The sequence below is a fragment of the Urocitellus parryii genome, chromosome 7 (assembly GCF_045843805.1).
Source record: "Urocitellus parryii isolate mUroPar1 chromosome 7, mUroPar1.hap1, whole genome shotgun sequence".
Lineage (NCBI taxonomy): Eukaryota > Metazoa > Chordata > Mammalia > Rodentia > Sciuridae > Urocitellus > Urocitellus parryii.
In genome coordinates, this window is record NC_135537.1 from 154,930,095 (window position 1) to 154,949,513 (window position 19,419).

Consider the following 19,419-nt stretch of genomic DNA (forward strand, 5'->3'; position numbering starts at 1 on the left):
GCGGTCTTACCTGGGGAGCTCTGAGACTTTTCTACTTACTTTCTCTTCCTCCTAAGCATAAGTCTTTGAAGTAGGAAAGGCCAGAGAATCTAAGGAACAGAAGATTGACAACACTAGCTAAGGACGGATAATGATCTGCCAACCCATGGCCCCTGACACTTACTTAAACCAACAGAAAATTCCAAGAACTCAATCTTAGATTTACCTGGATTCCAAGGCTCTTCACTGAGTGAGCCTGAGTAGTAACATCCTTTGGATTAAACTAAAAAAAAAAAAAATCTGCATTTTAAATAATTGCTTAAAGTGATTTCTGTGGGTGACCCAGATCAGCAAGAAATCATACAGAATCACAAATCACGGAAACCTGAAAATAGAAGGTATGCCTTATGAATCATCTAGTCTGACAATTGTCACTTTTTAAGATCCTACAAGAATATCCCTACCGGAAAGCAGCTACATTTTATAAAATCCTCTTCTAAATGGACATAAAATCTTTCTCCCTGGGCTGTCCACTCGTTTTCTTCCTACTTTTAGGGCTGGGTATAAAAAGTTCAGTTCCTGTTACATATATTAGAGAATCATCTCCCAGACCTTTGGACACTCCATTCTCTATGCAAAACACACTTTCCTTGCAAAGATTTCCGTTTTCCCAGTGATTTACCTTTTCAAGATGTGACAAGTAGTTTAGAAGGTCTTTCCTCTGGCCACTCTGGGCCTGCACATCTATTTGAGATACAAGATAAGTTTTTTTTTTTTTTTTAAATGAGCCGGTTATTTAATTGTTGTACCTATGTGATTTGAATTGTCCCTGAATTACCCCTACCCAAGACCTTCTCTTCTGTTCATGTTGGAAAGTGCAATTACTGGTACCATTTGCCAACCTCCACTTTACCCATTTTCCTACAGAACTGTTCCCCAAGTGTTGGTCAGATGCCACTGACTTGTCTATGACGTTCCAGGCACAGTGCTTGGTGTTGCTGATGTGGCCTCTGTGACAGTGGTAGCACAATTAGGCTGGCTCGCTTGCTGATTTCACTGTGGAGTGGTCTTTCTGTTCCCTTTGCTTTTAAGTTAGAAGGAGGGGCAGCAAGGACAAGGAACACTAAGATAAAAGCTTCAAGAAGTTTTAAATTTTATTTGACTTTTACCTGCCTTTTGTCCAGAGAGCTACCCCAGATTTCAAGAAACTCTGGAGTAATAATGTAATTTTTTCTAAAGGGAGTGGGACATATGCAGGGCCAGAAGATGAGTAGAGCACAGATGGGGGAAGGGATAGAAAGGTGATTTTGGACAAAAGAAAAACATACAGAGACAGACTATGTGATTTTGTAATGGAAAGTGTGTGTTTGTGTGTGTGTATCAGAGGAGAAGGGAGGCCATGATTCAAGGATCTCAACCTACAATATGGAGATCACTTTAGTGACTCACAGAAGGCAAGATTAAGCAAACACAGTGAGAGAGGCAGCAAGAATGATTACAATTTCTGCTGAAACAACACGGAGTCCATATGAAGATGCTTCCACCTCCCTGCCCACCTCACCTGGGGTCCTGAACATGAGCTCACCCCACCACTGCAGTTTAGAAAAATAATACAACTGGAAGCTGATCTGAAATGATTTTGTTAATTAGCCTGGCATCATCTTTCATCAAAGGGAGGTTAAGTGCTAGGTGCTTTTATACAGTTCCTGTGGCAGAACACTGGCAAGGAGACTGTTGTTCTTGGTTGGTAGAGAGAGGGAGAAGTAGGGTCTGAGATACTGACATTTCTATCAGCAGGGCCATGTGTAAAGCTATCAGCAACATCACTGTGCAGCCAGCAATGATTGTAAAAGCAAACTTATCCAAGCTGTTATTCAGTCTTCACAGGGAGCATCCATTTCCATGACTTGCATGGTAAGTGAGTATATGTATAAAACACTCTAATTTATGTGTGTATCATTTTAAATAGTAAACTTGCTCCTAGAAAGCGGTGAATTTTAGAGATTGATGTACTGTTTGAACCATACTTAAAGCAATAAGGGAACTTTAATGATATTCTGTGAGCCAACAAAATTAGTGGTACAAGTAAAAAAAATGGTTTTATAAATGGCATTAATTTAAGAAGAGTTTCTAGATCAAGAGAGGGGAGAGATCTGGATTTTGCATTAACCCGATATATATATTCCAACCACCATCTTTTCAAAGAAAACGGATAAGCGTATGTTCACATGTAAGAGTTATCATAGGTTGAGAAAGATCTGACAGTAACTTTGGAGGCAGTTCATTTACTCCAAGAAGGTTTGGCTGCAAAGCATAATTATTTTTAAATATTTAACTAGCTGTACATGAAACGGAAAGCTCATTTTCATGTTCTCTCGTGGCTAAACCTAAGGCCAGTAACAATTACAGGAAGAAAAAAGACTTTTCTAAAATATCAAATCTTTCATCAATAGATAAAGCCGTGGCTGGATGATTATCTGCTTATGATATGACAGAAAAGATTGCTATGTAAAATTTGATATGAGGTAGAATTAGAAACCTCCATTTTTTTCTTATCATACATTATTATTGTTCTATAATATTCATGACATAGTGGTTTAATCTTTTAATAAAAGTGATAAATTTTGCAAAGGCAAAATGAATAAAATATATTTCTGCTTTTACCCCTAATTAAAGTAGCATGCAAGTTTGATATTTACTTGTTCTTATATGTGACATAATTGTAGAGAGATACGTTTCTAAAATATGGCAATGAAATATTAATAGAGTTCAGTTCCTGAGTAATGATACTATAAAAACAATGTATTACCATGGAGTGAGATCAAACTCACTCAGACTCCATTCTTTCTACTTGTGTGATTTAGCATGGATCCCTTTTCTGAGATCCAGATAAACAGAAGAACAAAAAGTTGAAGACTTAGAACAAAATTTATATCTTTAAAAGTTATAGTGGATGTCTTTGTACAATTAGTCACAGGAGTTGCAAGATAATTGTGGTTGGCTGAGCAAGATCCGGCTAAAAAATCTCCTCCTTGTTCCCCAGTGTTTGTTCATATCAGTTAATAACATGGGACCCTCAGGCTGTGGGGAGAACCAAATTAGTACATTACTGGTTGCCCAACCAGCTACTTGTTGTGTGTTTAAAACAGGAGAGTGACTAGTTAAATATTTGGCCCTTGAGCCAGAATACCCAACTCAAAATCTTAGTTTTGCTTCTTCAAAGCCCAGTGAACTTGGGCAAGTCACTCAAGCTTTTATTGTCTCAGTTTTCTCACTTATAAAATAGAAGAAAGTAGCCAGGCGTGATGGGGCATGCCTATCATCCCAGTGGCCTGGGAGACTGAGGCAGGAGGATTGTGAGTTCAAATCCAGCCTAAGCAACTTGGTGACATCCTGTCTCAAAATAAAATATATTTTTTTAAAAAAAGGGCTGGGGGTTGTGGCTTAGTGGTTAAGAGCCCTGGATTCAATCCCTGGTACCAAAAATAAATAAATAAATAAATAATAGGATAAAAAAAATAAAGTCTGCCTCCGATCTACCTCATGTCGCATTTGAGGGAATCCTTCATTATCTATGTGATCAGCTATGGGTCACCTAGGCAGCTATTCTTCCTGGGGTGCCTTGGTAGTCAGCTGGAGACACTGAGACAATTGGACCAGATGACTCAGCCTCCAGCAGACTAGCCCAAGCTGTTTCCCATGTGGCCCAGTAGGGTTCCAAGAGTGAAAATAGAATCAGGCAAGGCCTTGACACCTAGGTTCAGAGTTAGCACAACCTGGCTTCTGTCATATTATCTTGGCCAAAGCAATTCACCAGCCCAGACTCAAGAGGGGCAAAGATGACCCTTGATGGGATTTGATAGAATCACACTAACAGGAATGCAGTACAGATAGGGGAAAATTGTGTCTATTTTGTGCAATCTGCCACAAAAGACCTTGGCTTTTGGTAAACAATTTAAAGTTGCAGAAATAAATTAGTAGATATAAGTGGTAAGGATTAATAAAAGAATCATGAAAATCTCCTTCTTTGTATGAGCAAGCCTTATTCTAGACTTTGACTCTTCCCCACTTTTCTTAGCAGGGTTGTTTTAAATTTGTCATGACAAATTATGATGCGCATGAATAAGCTTAACCCTACCCTTACATGGTCTGGAAATGTGTGATTTCCAAATTCTATGGAAGAAATAATTGCACAATGTTCCAAAGTTCTAGAAAAATTAGTATGAGTCTAAGCTTCTATACAAACATAACAATCAATAGATAGACATGAACTTATTTCATGGACATTGTTTGATAAGGTCTTGGATATCCTAATCAAGTATGGTATGTTTAAGATTGAAATAAATTTTATATATAAATTCAATATAAGAAATATTAATACTTCATTAATTGTACCATCTTTGGGATTAGGGATCATGTCCTTCTCAGCTTGGTTTTTATAATTGAAGTTCAGCTGTCGGTCCTGTCTTAAAATTTAACACTTGCCACAAAAAAGTGTGATTCTAGAACATGTTGGCTTTGTTAGGCCCATACATATAAAGCTTCCACAATTGTCACAGAGCAATTGTTGAAGGAATTGTCCATTTTGTCCTTTATTGCACCTTATGCAATGTCTAAGACAATAGATGGCTTCAAGGTGCAGTAGCCAAGTTTGTCTTGCAGGGCTACACTTTCATATAAAGAATAAGTCAATACTCAATTTTCTTCTTTTCCCATGGCTTCTGGGAAATACAGTGATAAAAAAATAAAGTCTAATTATTGCATACTTTACATGTAAAGGTTATGTGTTTGTATTTCTTTACTATCGCCTTGGTTTTATACTATTTAAACTCTTGTACAAACTTTATTTTCACATTGATTCAGTTTCTTTTGGGTAGAGAGAACATAATAAATTCTGTTCTAGTATTATGATATTTATGCATTCCTCCCCAAATATACCCTCGCTAAATTGTCTATCAATATTTAATGTCTGAAGCTTAATGGCCTCAATATATCCCCTCCCTCTAACCTCATTTAAGGAAATAGTATAGCATAGGAGAAGAATCATAGCTTTTAGCTCAGGAATATCTCAGCTCTGGGTCTTGTACAAATTCCTAATCTTGGTCTTTTTTTTTTTTTTTTTTTTGCTTTTCCTCTCTATTTTAAAATTGAGATAATGCATATCTACCCACATTTGTTGTAGCAGTAAATGAGATGTTTCATCAAGTAGCCAGATGTTTTCACATAGATAGATAATGCCCCTGATTTTTATTCTTTTTAACACTTTTCTTTACCATTTACTAAAACAGTTATTAAACTCTATAAATCTATACTCAAAGCAACAAATATTATGGAAAAATCATTAAGGAAATATTACATTATCTTGGGTCAGGGCTCTTCCCAACACAACTGAAAATATTCCATCAGGTAGATGCTACCTAGACAACTGAGCTGCCAAGGCTTCCTTCCTAGACTTTCTGGTTGAGGCACACTTATGGCTATACTTGAAATACCTTTGACTTTCTCCTCTTCTACCTAGTTCCCACCAAATCCCTCTTCAATACTATCCATTTTATTTGCTAAGTATTTCTCAAATTTACATATTTCTCTCTTTATCTTGACCAATGTCACAGCACGGCCAAATATCTGAATTCTTGCAAACTCCCTCGCATGGGTCACCCTGAATTAGCTTTTTCCTCTCATCTCCAAGAGGAAATGTCTTTAAGTAGAGACCTGATCCTGTTTCTTCTTCCACCACCCCTACTGTAAAGGCCCTTTAGTGGCAAACTGTCCTCCTCCTTCTCCTCATGATCTTTATCCTCCTCCTTTTTTTTTTCATACTGGGGATTGAGTCCAAGGGTACTTTACTTCTGAGCTACATCCACACCATTGTTATGTTTTATTTTTTATTTTGAGACAGGTTCTTGCTAAGTTACTGAGACTGGCCCTGACCTTGCAATACTCCTGCCTCAGCCTCCTGAGTCCCTTGGGATTACAGGCACACGTGCCACCATGCCAAGCATAAAGTCTGATCAGATCTCTTAAATAGATCAGATCTCTCTAAACTTGCTCCCATGCAAATATTTATTTTTCAAATCCCTTATCTCAATTTGTAGCTAAGTATACAATTTGTGACCATGTGATGAATGACCATTTCTGCATTACCCTGTGGGTTCTGTATGGACAGGTAAGGATCCTGTCCACTTTTGCTCCCTTCAATAGACCCAACAGCAAGCACAGTCTCTGGGAAGTCGAAGTGCTTATAAACATTAAATATTTCTTAACTGAGGTAATGGATGGTTGCCAGAAACTTCTCTATGCAGATATCCTTATCTAATGACTTATGAGGATACATTCTTAATGGCACAAGTGAGTGTCCTTTTCCCAGCAGAAGGTATGTGTGAGCCCTGTGTTAGGTCAGAGAGCACCTTTGATCTTAAGAAGCTTCTAGTTTTGTAAGGAGAGTAAAGGCAGTACTCAAGTGATCATAGTGCCATGTGGGGTTTGAGAAATGTCACAGAGATTGAAAGGAAAGTGAGAAAGCAAGAGATGGGTGAGTAAGAAATGAAGGGTGGAGACCAGGCAGAGATTCATGTGAAAGTTTATTTGTCAAAGCTGACAAATAAAGGCCATCTCTCTATAGAGAGGAGACGGAGGCTTCAAGATGTTATGGTGTTCAGCTTTTGTGGGGTAGGGGTTTGGAGTTGTAGTTGTGGTGCTACGGGATAGGCCTGGGGGTGCTTGTGTCAGAGCTAGGTGGGTGAGAAATAGCATAGTATTGGCTTAGGCCAATGGTACCACGGGGCTTTCCAGAGCAAAGTGGTTGTGTCTTTTGGGATTGGCTTAGGGTTATAGTACCATGGGGTTAGGTCACTAATGGGGGTGGGGTGAGTTCTGGTAAGAGGAAGTACAGGAAAGCCAAACTTATCTCATAAGATGGCGGTTAACATTTAATATGGCTGCTTGAATCATTACCCTAGAGATAGTGCTACATCCCTTGGCATGCTCCCTCATGTCTACTTAGGCATCTAAGTACATAATTTGGTGTCAGTGTCTGGGACTTTGACTTCCAGTATGGTCATCTTCTTACAGGTATCACCAATTTACAGTTACCTCTTAACAACTCCAGGTTTGTCACAGTGCCCTGCAGTGTCAAACATACACACAGGAAGAAAAAAAAAAAAAAGACAGATTCCCCATTAAAGGTGAGAGTACAGGAAACAGAAGTGCTTTGAGTGGTTTGCTCTTTAACATGGGTCTGATCTAGTTCAAATTAGTGACTTACCCAGAAGTGCTTTATTGCTATTGCTGCTGTTTGTTTAAGTTCCACTGAGCCAGCTGTTATAAATTATCCCTTAATATGTTCTGGACAGTTTGGTTTGGGGAGGATGCTCGCTTTCCCCCAAGGAGCTAATGAAAATTCAGTGTTTGCCTATTCCCTGTACCTCATCGCAAAAATCAATGCCTGAAATACAATAGCTGCATCCTGATGATATGTGGCTGTGGTGCCTTCGCAGAGCTGAAAATTATAGCTCCAAAAGCAATCTTTCCCTCTTTCCTCTGAAAACTTTAGATTCACATGTTTGCTGCCTTCTTGACCCCGAGCTTTCTATCTTCCTGGAGACAGGAGTGTTTTCTCCTTTCTTTGGTAGAAAGTGCTGAGTCTTTCCGGCAGCTTAGGCCCGCAGGGTAGCTGCTTACCTCACACCTGGACTTGGATTTGAAATCTCCATGGTATCCCAGAACGAAGAACTGTGCAAACTGAAAATTACAGAGTAGCTTTCTGACTTGTTAGCAGTAAATTCTATTTGCCGGTGTGAAAATACAGCAGCAGCAATGTTTACTAGGTCCACCAAACCAAGACATGTGTTTCTTTCTTTCTTTTTTTATGGAGTTTGTGGAGTGTAGTTATTTGTCTAGGAAGAATGGCAAGTGAGACTGATGGTGGTGGAAGGATAGAGTTTGGACCTCATCTCTTCAATGTCTTGAAAATAAGAGCTTTAAACTTGGGGGTCTAGTAGTTTTGCTGAGACCCTAACTCCAAGGATGAAGTTAGATTAGGTTTAACCCAATGTACAGGTTAGGAGTTTGGGTGGATTTGTGCAGATGTTGATTTAATCAGATTTCAAAGGGATTTGCCTCTAGGTACAGTGTAGCCCAGTTCTGATTTGTTAGATAAAATAGAAGTAACTGTGTGACCTTGAGCACTCCACCTACCTGAGATCCAGTTTTAACAATGCACGAGAGATAACAGAGATAGAAAGAAAGGATCATAGAACAAAACAGAAATAAGAGAGCAAAAAAGATAACAGAAAACCTCACCATATTCTGAAAAATACTTTAAATGCATAAAGTTGCTACTGACATTCGTTACCGGTGCTTAATTTTATTTTGTAGAGGATAGCCTTAAGGGCAATATAATAAGTCACTGGTACAAAACAAAATTAACATGGAGTTCAGTATCTCTCTTGTAACATTTTAAGAATTGTATTCTTTAAAGAGTTAAATATCCCCAACAAGGACATTGAATTAGCAAATAAAATTATATCAAGATGGAATTATGAAGGACTTCATAGTACTCCAGTACCTAAAGATGAGATAGTCTATGTCCATTAAAATGTGTTTCTTGTCACTGGAGGTACAAAAACAATAATTGAGTAAATGGGTACCATAGAAAGCCTGAGAAGCTCACATAGGTCAGGGAAAAGATTAGTCTTATCTAAAAAGGCCTGGCCAAATTTTTGGGTGGTGCTGACATACTTCCCATCCCTCTGCTAAAGGGGCATTTGTTTGCCTACAGGTGGCACTGTTGAATAATTTGTCAAAGTGACTTCATTGCTAAATTGCATAGGTATTTGCATTCTCACAGCGTCATCGAATTTACCTTAGATTCCAAAATCCTAAGTGTAATTTATTTGAACCTGTTCAGGATAATATACAATATTCCTTAAAGCCAAGAACCTATCGCGGCTGCTGCTCAATTGGCTGCACGTCTAAACAAGGAGAAGCGCAAGTGACCCACTGCCAATCTGCTCATTAACCAGTGGAGAAATGCTAGAGGTTCCCCTTGATGAAGGAGATTGTGCCTTCATCACATTCTTCTGTTTCTCCCTCAGTGTTTGAGAACAGATAGCGGCAGATCTAATCAACTGATGCTTGAAGAAAATTACCCTTATGTCCTGGTTTCCTGCCTATCGGCAGACTGGAGAGAACTCTTTTGTTGTCAGGTAGAGGTGGGTGGATTGCTTTCTTCTGTTTCTCAAGGTATCATTCACATTTGGGATGCTAAGCAATTAGAGCATCTAATTCTAATGTATGTAACAAACCTCCTGTTTCACCTCAGCACAGTCTCATTATGTCTTGCAGGAGAGCTACATGTTGAATTTGCACCTTCCGTAATTAGTACAGCCACTCTGCCAGCCCTCCTTCCCGCCTTTGCCAACATTTTCAGTGTTAGCAAACAAGCATCAATCACTAACCTGATGAGCCAAATTAAGGCCTCTCTGTGTAACTCAATTCACAGGCTGGACTGAAATTTCAGGTTTAAGGACTCATCTTTGCCAGAGTTGCTGTTGTGTATGACAGAAAGAAAAGCAGCCAACATATTAAGAATAGTTAACTTATTGAATTCTTACTTTGTGCCAGGCACTGTGCTAAATGCTTTACATAGACTTCTTGCGAGGGTTATGTAAAATCACCTAAGAGAAATTTGTTGCATCTATCTACTTTATTAAAAAAACGAGGCACAGAGAAGATAAATAACATGTCCAAAGCCATAGAGCTGTGAAATGTTGGAGCCAGAATGAGATGACAAGTGTCATCTGCTAGCTCAATATGGAAAACTTAATTCTAGCCATTTGGTAACAGCTCAGTTGAAGTCACCACTGAATCAGAAAGAAAAGGAGTGCGGTGGTTGCGTTTGTTAGAAAACCCTAAACCCTAAATGGGACCTGTGTTGGAAATCAAAGACATTTCCCAGAATCTTGTAGACAGGTAAAGGGTTCAGATAAACCCTGAAATCAGAGAAAAGAAATAGTGGCATTTTTTTTTAAGTTGATGTCATTTGATCTGTAGGATTCATTCATAATGCCTAGATCCTTGGGAGTGGAGTGTTGAGTTTGGTTGTGTGTAGTTGTTTTTGTTGTGGCTACTGCTCACTGTTGTTATGTAGATGGAATAAAAATTTAAAATGGCAAAGTAGATGTTTATCAGTTAGTCTCAGACTTTGTGGACAGATACGTCTCTGACCTATGGTTCTACTTCAGGGACTAGTTTCTTTTCATTCTTGGGACCAAGTGCCCCTGATGTCCTTGTTCTAGTGTCTATCTTCCTGTGTTGTGTTGAATTTGCTTTCTGGAACCATAATGGCTTTTTCATAATAGAAACAGTGATTAGAGAACTTCCATTAGGTGATTTTATTAAATTTGAGAGATGGACCTTCACTTTGAAATTACATCCTCTTATTTATTTCCCTGACTTCAGATCTTGCGTTTCTTACCCACCTAAATGTTGCAAGATTTTAGATTCTCAACAGCTATGACCCACCTGCTTATTTATTAAGAAATTGTTTTCCTTGTCTACGAAGCACTCATTGCCAATGAAAACTATAGTCACTACTATTTTTTAAGTAATGATTAAAATAGGCTGCTGAAATCAAATGCCTAGCAAAAGAATATAATGTTGGTTAAAATTTTATATCTGGAGTATCTGGACCAAAACCTCTGACTCTAAACATACTTGTTCTGTAAACTTGGGCAATATACTTAAGTTTTCTACACCTCAAATTTAATATCTATACAATAGAAATCCTAGTACCTACTTCATAAAGTTATCATGAGAACAAATGAGATAATCCATAATTAGTTTAGTATAACACAGAATTGTTGTAAGCATTCTTAATTGAAAATACCTGTATTATTTTAAGATAAATAGCAATCACGTTTCTTGAACCCAAATAAATGAAAAGTTTAAATGGTATTGATCACAGTTTTTTTGAATGTAGATTTAAAAATCAGTATTTTATCCACTAATACAAAACCAAAATTGTTCTTGGAATTAGCTTATTAGGGTTTGTGTAACCGTGCAGCATTTGAAATTTCCAGCATGTTCTGAAATTCATAACCTAGATTGTCATTTTTTTCCTAAACTAATTTTAACTAAAAACATGATAACTACAGAAATGATTTTTAAAAATAATTTAACATAGTTGAATGAGTTTCTGTGTTGAATTTACTCAGAAGTTCTCTAAAATGCAAATGTGAACTGTTTAGGGGGATGAGTCAGGGAGCAGGGTTTTTGAATATGCAATATTGCATATGTGTGTTAGATCAGAGCCTTATTTTCTCAAAGTAGCATTGGAAGCCAGTTTGGAACTGCAGCTGGATTCTCATGAGTCCTAGTGGGTGTGTCAGTTTCCAGGTTTGATTCTTTTTAGCCTAGTCCAATTTATAGCATTTCCAACTATTGTTCTTGCCATTTCACAAAACATGCATACAAAGATTACATTAACAATCCAGCTTTATTTAATTCAATATACACACTGAATTTACTAGAAAGTGTCATTCTTTGACACTTACAGGCTAGTAGTATGAGTCAGTAAATGTACCTATGTGCTGATAGAATTTACAATGATCCCCAAAACATCCTTATTGGAAAGGGGTAGTACTAATTCCACCAGAGCTGAAGAATGCCATTATCTGTTCTGTCTCCCTCCCCCATCCACCCTTGTGTTTCATTTTTCGTATCTAAAACCAGTTCAGCCCAGGAGGCCAGTTAGTAGTATATCTTGATTCAAAAGCTTAACTTCTGTTTGTCCCCATTTGACTGGGTATCTCAGGGAAACGGGGCTCCATTGATGTGGGGGAAATTCTGCCTTGAACCCAACTTAGGCACATGGGTGTTGCCTTTCTTGCTTTGTTGGGTCAGGGAATGAGGGTTTGGCAATAAAATGTTGACGCATCTACTCTAAAGCCTTCTGAAGGGGAATCTGTTATTGGTCAGAAACATGAAAAGTTTCCTAACATTACCAGTAATCAGAGAGAAGAAAATACATCAATTGGACAAAAATGTAAAAGATTGATTGTATCCGGTGCTGATCAATTTGTGGGAAAGTGGCATCCTCATATATCACTACAGGAGTGTGAATCTCTGCAAGAGTGATCTGGAGTGTGTTGTTTTAGATGAGTATACCTTTTGATCAATTCAAGAAGCCTTAGTGCAGAAGGAGATGTGTAGGAGGATATTTTTGACAGTGCTGTTGGTACTTGCTGTTTTTCCTGCCTGGGAAGGTCTTGTCCCAGATAGATGCATGCTGGCTCCCTCACGGCCTTCAGTTCTTAGTTTATCTACCTGGCCTGTCTGCTTATGAGAAACAGTAGCCCTCCCCTGGATTCCCTTCCTCTGAAGTTTCCTGCTTTGGGTTCTACATGACACTCAACACCACGTGACACACAGTTACTCTTCTATGTCTTTATTGTCTATCTTCCCCATTAGTATGCAAAATTGTGTGGAAGCAAGAATTTTGCTTTTCTTACTGGAGTGCCTGAAGCAGATACCGATAGATATCATGATAAATATAGGTGGAATGAGTGAATATATACATTTAAAAGAATGAGTCCTATCTATCTGCAGCAACCCAGAGGGAAATTAAGATGTACTGTGGAGAGACAACAACTTACGGAGAAAGGTGAATGGTATTGCCCAAATTTTGTAAATACATTAAATATACGTGTATGTGTGTGTATCTATGTCATTTCTATTTCTATCTACCTATTCATCTCACTCTTTCTATATTTCTAAGAGCCCAGAAAAAGTTACTGAGAATATATGCCAAATTACAAATGAGCGTAGGTTGCCTTAGGATATTGGAGTTTCTGCACAGTGTTAGGGAAGAAAGTTCTAATGTTCTTTTACACCTTTGTGTTATTTGCCTCATGACAACAAGCACTGTATTATTTTTCTAATTAAAAACAGTAAAATAAATGCAATCACACCCACAAAAAAATGGCTCTGGGCCGTTTCTTTAAATGTACTATGGCAATAATATCTTCTTTCTCTCGAACAGTCAGGCTTCTCATCTTCATGATACCAATGTCTTCAAGGCCTGTAGCAAATAGATAATTAGCTTCATTTGTGGCTTACTAGAGTCTCAGGTTCAGATGAACGTATAATTGTTTGCTAAGGTTTAGCCAAGAGACCTCCTGCATTTTCAGCTTTTTGCTCTTAATTATCTGAGGCTTTGCTTAGAAGAGGACAATAGTTGTACATCAGAACTTTTGCATTTCTCATAAGGGATGGTGTACTGTAAGCACGATAGTAATAGTGGTCATCCTGGAGAACACAGCCTAAGGGGATGCAAGGTCTGCAGATAATTTAAAATCAATAATAACCCTGCCTAAGAGTCCATCTGTTTTTTATCATCCCCATATACTAGCATTTTAAAACAACGTCTCTCTTAAAATTCTTTCCTTCCAAAAATGTTGGGCCTAATCTTTAAATCACTGCTGAGATTACAATGACCCAGGATGGGCTCTGCCACCCTTGGTATCCCAGTCCTCACAGACTTCTGATCTTCATAGTGAAAGTACTGTCTTAGTTTTATTAAGCACCTATCATTTTTGTGCAATGCTTGCGAAAAGAAGCAGACAGATGAATAAAACAAAGCTCCTACGCTCCACTGGCTGTCAGTTTAGAAAGGAAACAGGCTCAGATGCAACTGGATAAAATGTGGGACATGTGTTTTAATGGAACAAACTTCAAAGTGCTTTGAGGATACAGAAGAGGAAGTGGTTAGTTCTGCTTGGGAAATTCATTCAGTACTTGCTCATGAATGTTTACTGAATGAGTTGCGTACACTGGGCCAGGGAGAGGGAACAAAGTCCCCCGTGTCACTGGAGTTTATTTTCTGTAGGACACTAGGAGTCACAGGATGGGCAAGCAAGGTACATTCAAGCAGAGAGAAATTTTCAGGATGTTGTAGCGGGGAGATCCTGGCAAGGGAGCTACAAAATGGCGTCCTGAGGTTGTGACACTGAGGCTGAGTTTGAATGATAACACGGGGACAATAATGCAAAGACCCAGGAGGACAAATGCTATGAAATCAAGAGGTGGCACAGGCTGAAACACACATAGAATGGAGACTTGCAAACCTGGCAGCTGGGAGAATCTTGACATATCCCATCTAGTTGGTCTGGTGTGAGAGTCTTTTCTATTTCGTATAATGTCTCCACTAGTGCCATGGTTTGGATCTTAAATATTCTCTAAAAACTCATATGTGAAAGCCTTGGGCTCCAGGTGATGCTACTGGGATGTGGTGGAACATCTAAGAGTTAGGGCCAACTGGGATGTCTGTAGGTCACTGGGAGGCATGAGCTCCAAGGTGATTGATTATGAGGATCCATTCCACTTCTCTTTCTCCTTTGCTCCCTCGCCATGAGGTGGGTGGTTTTGCTCCACCACATGTTCCTGTCACCATATGCTGCCTCCCCAAAGGGGCCAAAGCAATAGGGTCCATTGGCGGTGGATTGGAACCCCCAATGAGCCAAAATGCTCCTTTTCTCTTTCTAGGTTAACTGTCTCAGGTGGAAAATTGAGTTACACAAGGAGAATTCATATGCAACAGGTTGAGATGCTACAGAGTATACAATGAGAAAAGTCAGATGTTGAAGATGCTCCCCATGAGGGGTACCATGATCTCATTTACATTCTTAAAATGCCAGCGTGCTTGCTGTACACAGGAGTGGCCACAGGAGAGACAAGGGTTAAAACTGAGAAACTGAGTAGATGGCTTTTGGAGCAGTATCCTGCAGAGATTCTGATGGCTTGGACCAAGGTGGAGGCAGGAGAGATGGAAAGACATGGAATCAGAAAAGGCCTCATAGCTTTTGGTGGTGTCTTGAAGAAAGAGAAATCAGAATTTTTTAATGGAAGAATAGGAGCAAGAACATGGAAAAGGAATGAAAAGTGGTATGAGTTGTGGAACAGGAAGGAGCGATGGAATTCTGGAAGGCATCAATGTAGACATACTCAGACGAATAGCATATTGGAGCTGCTAAGTTGATAAGCCTCTTAAAAGTTAATCAGTGATGGAAAAGTTAAAGCTTTGTCTTAAGTGAACTGATAGGTAGCAATGGTAACATTGGAGTCCTCTGAACCTTCCCCTTGAGTAGTCTCTAACCCTTTTAAAGATCTTTCTCTGATAGTCTATACTAGGGGGTTCTGTCAATATGGGGAACCATTTTTTCTTGGAAGGCTTGAGCTTTGTTAAAGATTTCTCTTGTCACTGTTGTAGTGAGTTATTATTTTGTTGTTGTAAGAGGGATTGAACCCAGGGCCTTGAACCTGCCAGGCAAGTGCTCTACCACTGAGCTACATCCCCAGCCCTGTACCAAGTTTTAATGCTTGCTCCTGTTTTTTTACCCAAAACATCTACCACTGTGGAGTAGCAGTGACTGAACATAAAATGAACCATAGCACCTGCTACAGTGGGCTTTCATCGAAGCCACAAAGTTTTACTATAGCGTGGAGGTCATTTTCTATGGTTGATTCCTGGAGCAACACCTGACACTCCAGGTTATGGGCCTCTTTAAATACCTTTCCTTGAGTTTGTTTTCTAGCCATGGGAATTTGTATCATGGAGCCTGTGCTGTGTTGATATCAAAGGGTGACCCCATTGTTTTTATGAAATCTCTCTTTAATTGTCTCTCCCGGGGGCAATGGTGGGACAATGTGAGGTAGTCATGAAAACAGTGAGTGTGGTGTAAAGAACACTAAAGGAACACGAAAATCGTCTAATTTTAAGGTTTATGAGCTTATGCCCTATTTCCCAAAGTGAGCTGGGATGTCTGGTTTTGTTTTGTTTTGTTTTGTTTTTCCCAGCTTGCCAAACCACTGTCCTCTTCCTAACATCATTTTTTCTCAGAAAATATCCTATCTTTGCTTCTCTCTGTGGGGAAGCATTTCAGTACTGACCAAGAGCACGCGCTGTAGAGTCAGACCAACTTGACTTCTAATTGTGGTTTCCCTACTTAACAACTGTGGTCCTATGCAAAGTCACTTAACTATTCTGATGCGGTATCCTCGCTACTTAATGGGTTGCTCCTGAACCATCAGCATCAGCATCCCTGAAGGAATGTTAGAAATACAGAAACTCAGTTCTCCACTCAGATCTGCAGAATCAAAAAAGATCTTCAAGTGATCTAAATTCACGTTAAGATTTGCAAAGCAATAATTCAGAAAAATCCTTGCTATGCATTCAGCTCCAACTGAGGGTAGAGATATTTATTCCTAAAGAAAGCCAACAGAGGAAAAACTCCTTCATGGTTGCTATTGTTTTTTAAAAAAAGAAGCTTATTTATGAAAGTTAGAAATAATGGAGAGTAGGCTGGAGATATAGCTCACTTGCCTAGTATATGTAAGACCATGGGTTTGATCTCCAACACTGTAATCAATCAATCAATAAGAAAATGGTGAGACAATGATATGTTTTGTATTTTGGGAGGTCAATAGACCTTTAGCCACCCCCTAAAATTATGATATCCACACCGTCACTCAATTTGTCTGTGCCCTAAATGAGCATTGAAAAACTCAGTGGAGTCAAACTATCGTGAAGCCTTAGATCACATTTTTGAGGCGTCTCACTTTATTTAGAATTTCTGCCACCCACTTCGTCTTGGAATATTCTCTATTCTTGATAGAACTCACAGGAAAAACAGCTTTCTAGCCAATCCTGAATCTGTATGCAAATATAGCAAATTAGACATTTCACAAACTTCCAACTTTTACTGGCTGACTGTCTCCTCTGTATTTTTACTGAGTTAGGAGAGGAGGCAGAGAAGAAGGAATACTTCAGTTTCTGGAGGCGTTCTTGGTCATCCCCCGCCTGCCCTATCATCTTCCACACTCAGGCTGTCTTGGAATCTTCTCAGTGTGGGCTGCTCCACTCCCTCACAGCTTGCATTCTTAGAGGAAATGCCTTTCCAGTTTTTAAATCACCACGATTCATCTTTTCTTTCTCTGGTTTTTGTTTTTCTCCATTAACACCACTTTATCCTTTCTTCCTTTACTCTTTCTTTTCCTTACCATCTAGGAAGTGGCTTGCAAATACTTTGGCATGAATTCTGGACGTCAGTCTCCACGCTGGTGATTCCTGAAGGACCCTTAGTTCCCTTGGATTGTGTGGTCCATCCTATGGGCAGGTGGTGGGTGGGAAAAGGCCTCACTCCTTTGTGCTAGGGAAGAATGAATTACTATCAATAAGGACTCTAATTTTCTTGATTCGTCAGAGCTACCCATAGTGGCACTACACCACATCAACATACCAGGCTCAGTGATTCAGATCCATTGTCCACCTGCCTCTTAACCATTTTATCATATTCTAAGAAGAGTTTGCAGAAGGGGAAAGAGTGAGACTCCAAAGGCACGTAACTCAGGGTGGGCTTGTTTTTGCGGCAGCAATGGCAACTTCCAAATCATATTCTGCTAGCTCGACAAAAAGTCATAAAGTTCTAAATTGCATGCCAAAGCTAGTTGACAGTGGTGTAGACACTCAGCAAGAAGACTAGGGAGGATTCCACTTGATACAGGCTTCCCCCATCACAGAGGCAGATGGAAAGAAATGAGGACTTTGATGGCTCATAAGGTTTTTACCCAGAAAGGGAAATATCATTTCCACCTGTGTTGAACCAGACAAAGCAAGTGACACAGCTCATCTTAAGAAGTGCAGACCTGCTTGGCATGGTGGAGCCTGCCCAAAAACCCAGTGGCTTGAGAGGCTGAGGAAGTAGGCTCTAATTCAAAGCCAGCCTCAGCAATGGTGAGGCACTAAGCAACTTAGTGAGACCCTGTCCCTAAATAAAATACAAAATGGGGTAAAAAAAAATAAAAAATAAAAAATAAAATATAATACAAAATAGGGCTGGGGCAGTGGTAGAGCACTTGCCTAGCATGTGTGAGTGTGTGAGGCACTGGGTTCAATTCTCAGTGCTATAAATAATAAATAAATAAATAAATAAATAAATAAAGTTCTTCAACAACTAAAAAATATGTTAAATAAAATATATTAAATAAAAAATATGTTAAATAAAATAGGGGATGTGGCTCAGGAGTTGAGTGCCCCTGAGTTCAATCCCTGGTACGCATCAAACTCCCCCAAATATGCAGATCTACTGTATCCAGAAAGGAAAAATCCAGAAATACATGGTGGCTGTTGACTATCTGAGACTGTCACACCCACAAATATCATGGGTTTCAGTTTTCACACTTTCCCACATACAAATTTTGTAAACATGCATTTCCGAATATGCAAAACTGACATAATACCACCTACCCTACTTACCTTGTTGGGTTATTTTGAGAACCAAATTCCCTAAAGTGGGAAAAGCGCTCTGAATATGGGAAGGATTCTCTCTGGCAAAACCTTTACCTCCTGAGAAAGGACTTTATTTCCATCTATCCTATTTGCCTTGACTGAGTAATAGATGATATCTTATTATATAAGTATTATTATGTAAAATCCTACCAGGAGTTTATTAAAACATCAAGAAGATTGCTTATATACTGTCCAAAGCCAGGCAGAAAAATCTAAAAAGTCAATATTGATTTTTGCTCTCAATAACAATGTAAAACTGTAGAACACTTTTCTGCTGCTTCAAAACCGAGAATCAATTCCACCAATGTTACAATCCCTGAGACAGTGTGTATTCCCCAAAGGTTTGTTCTGTAAATTAATATCTCAGTTTGGAGGGAATTCTCCAGGAGCTCAAAGTCCCTAAGACCATGGTTCCATGGCACAGGAACTGTTTTTTTTTTTTTTTTAAAGAAAGTTTGGGCAGCATAAGGGACTTGAAAGGCTATGGGAAAAAGAGAAAAGAGAAAGAAGAGCCATTGAATATATAGTTGGCAGCCAGAGAGCAACTCTGTGGAAAAAATAATGTTTTTAAACAGAAATTTTAAATTGTCTGTATAGGTCATCATTTGAATCTTCTTCCATTTCTCTTCTTACATCTGATAGAATACTTGTACCGGTAAAATATGGTGGAAGGGATGCTTTATTTTGTGGGACTTATTTTAGAGGATGGTTAAAAAAATGCTGAGTGTGGCTTCAAGAGGTACAGGTTGAGAACCAGGACTATCTGTGAGAAACACACTGGGGACACCCAGTGTGACAAAATGGGAGGAGCAAGACCCAAAAGCAACCACCAAACAGATGGTTGCATCTCCCAAAGGAGAATCCAGTAGTTGATGAATGCTGTAGATCCCTCTGCTTATTAATTTTTATTTGACTCTGTAAATAACAGTCTTGATGATTCGCCCTTAGCAGGAAGTAAGTGGCTGTCCTGTTCCCCAGGGACAGAGCAATGGTCATTGTGCAAGAGGCCAGAGGACCAATACTAGAAATGAAAGGTCCCATCAAATTTAAGATGGACAGTGAGTTTACAAGAGAGATTCTGAATCAGAGGGATG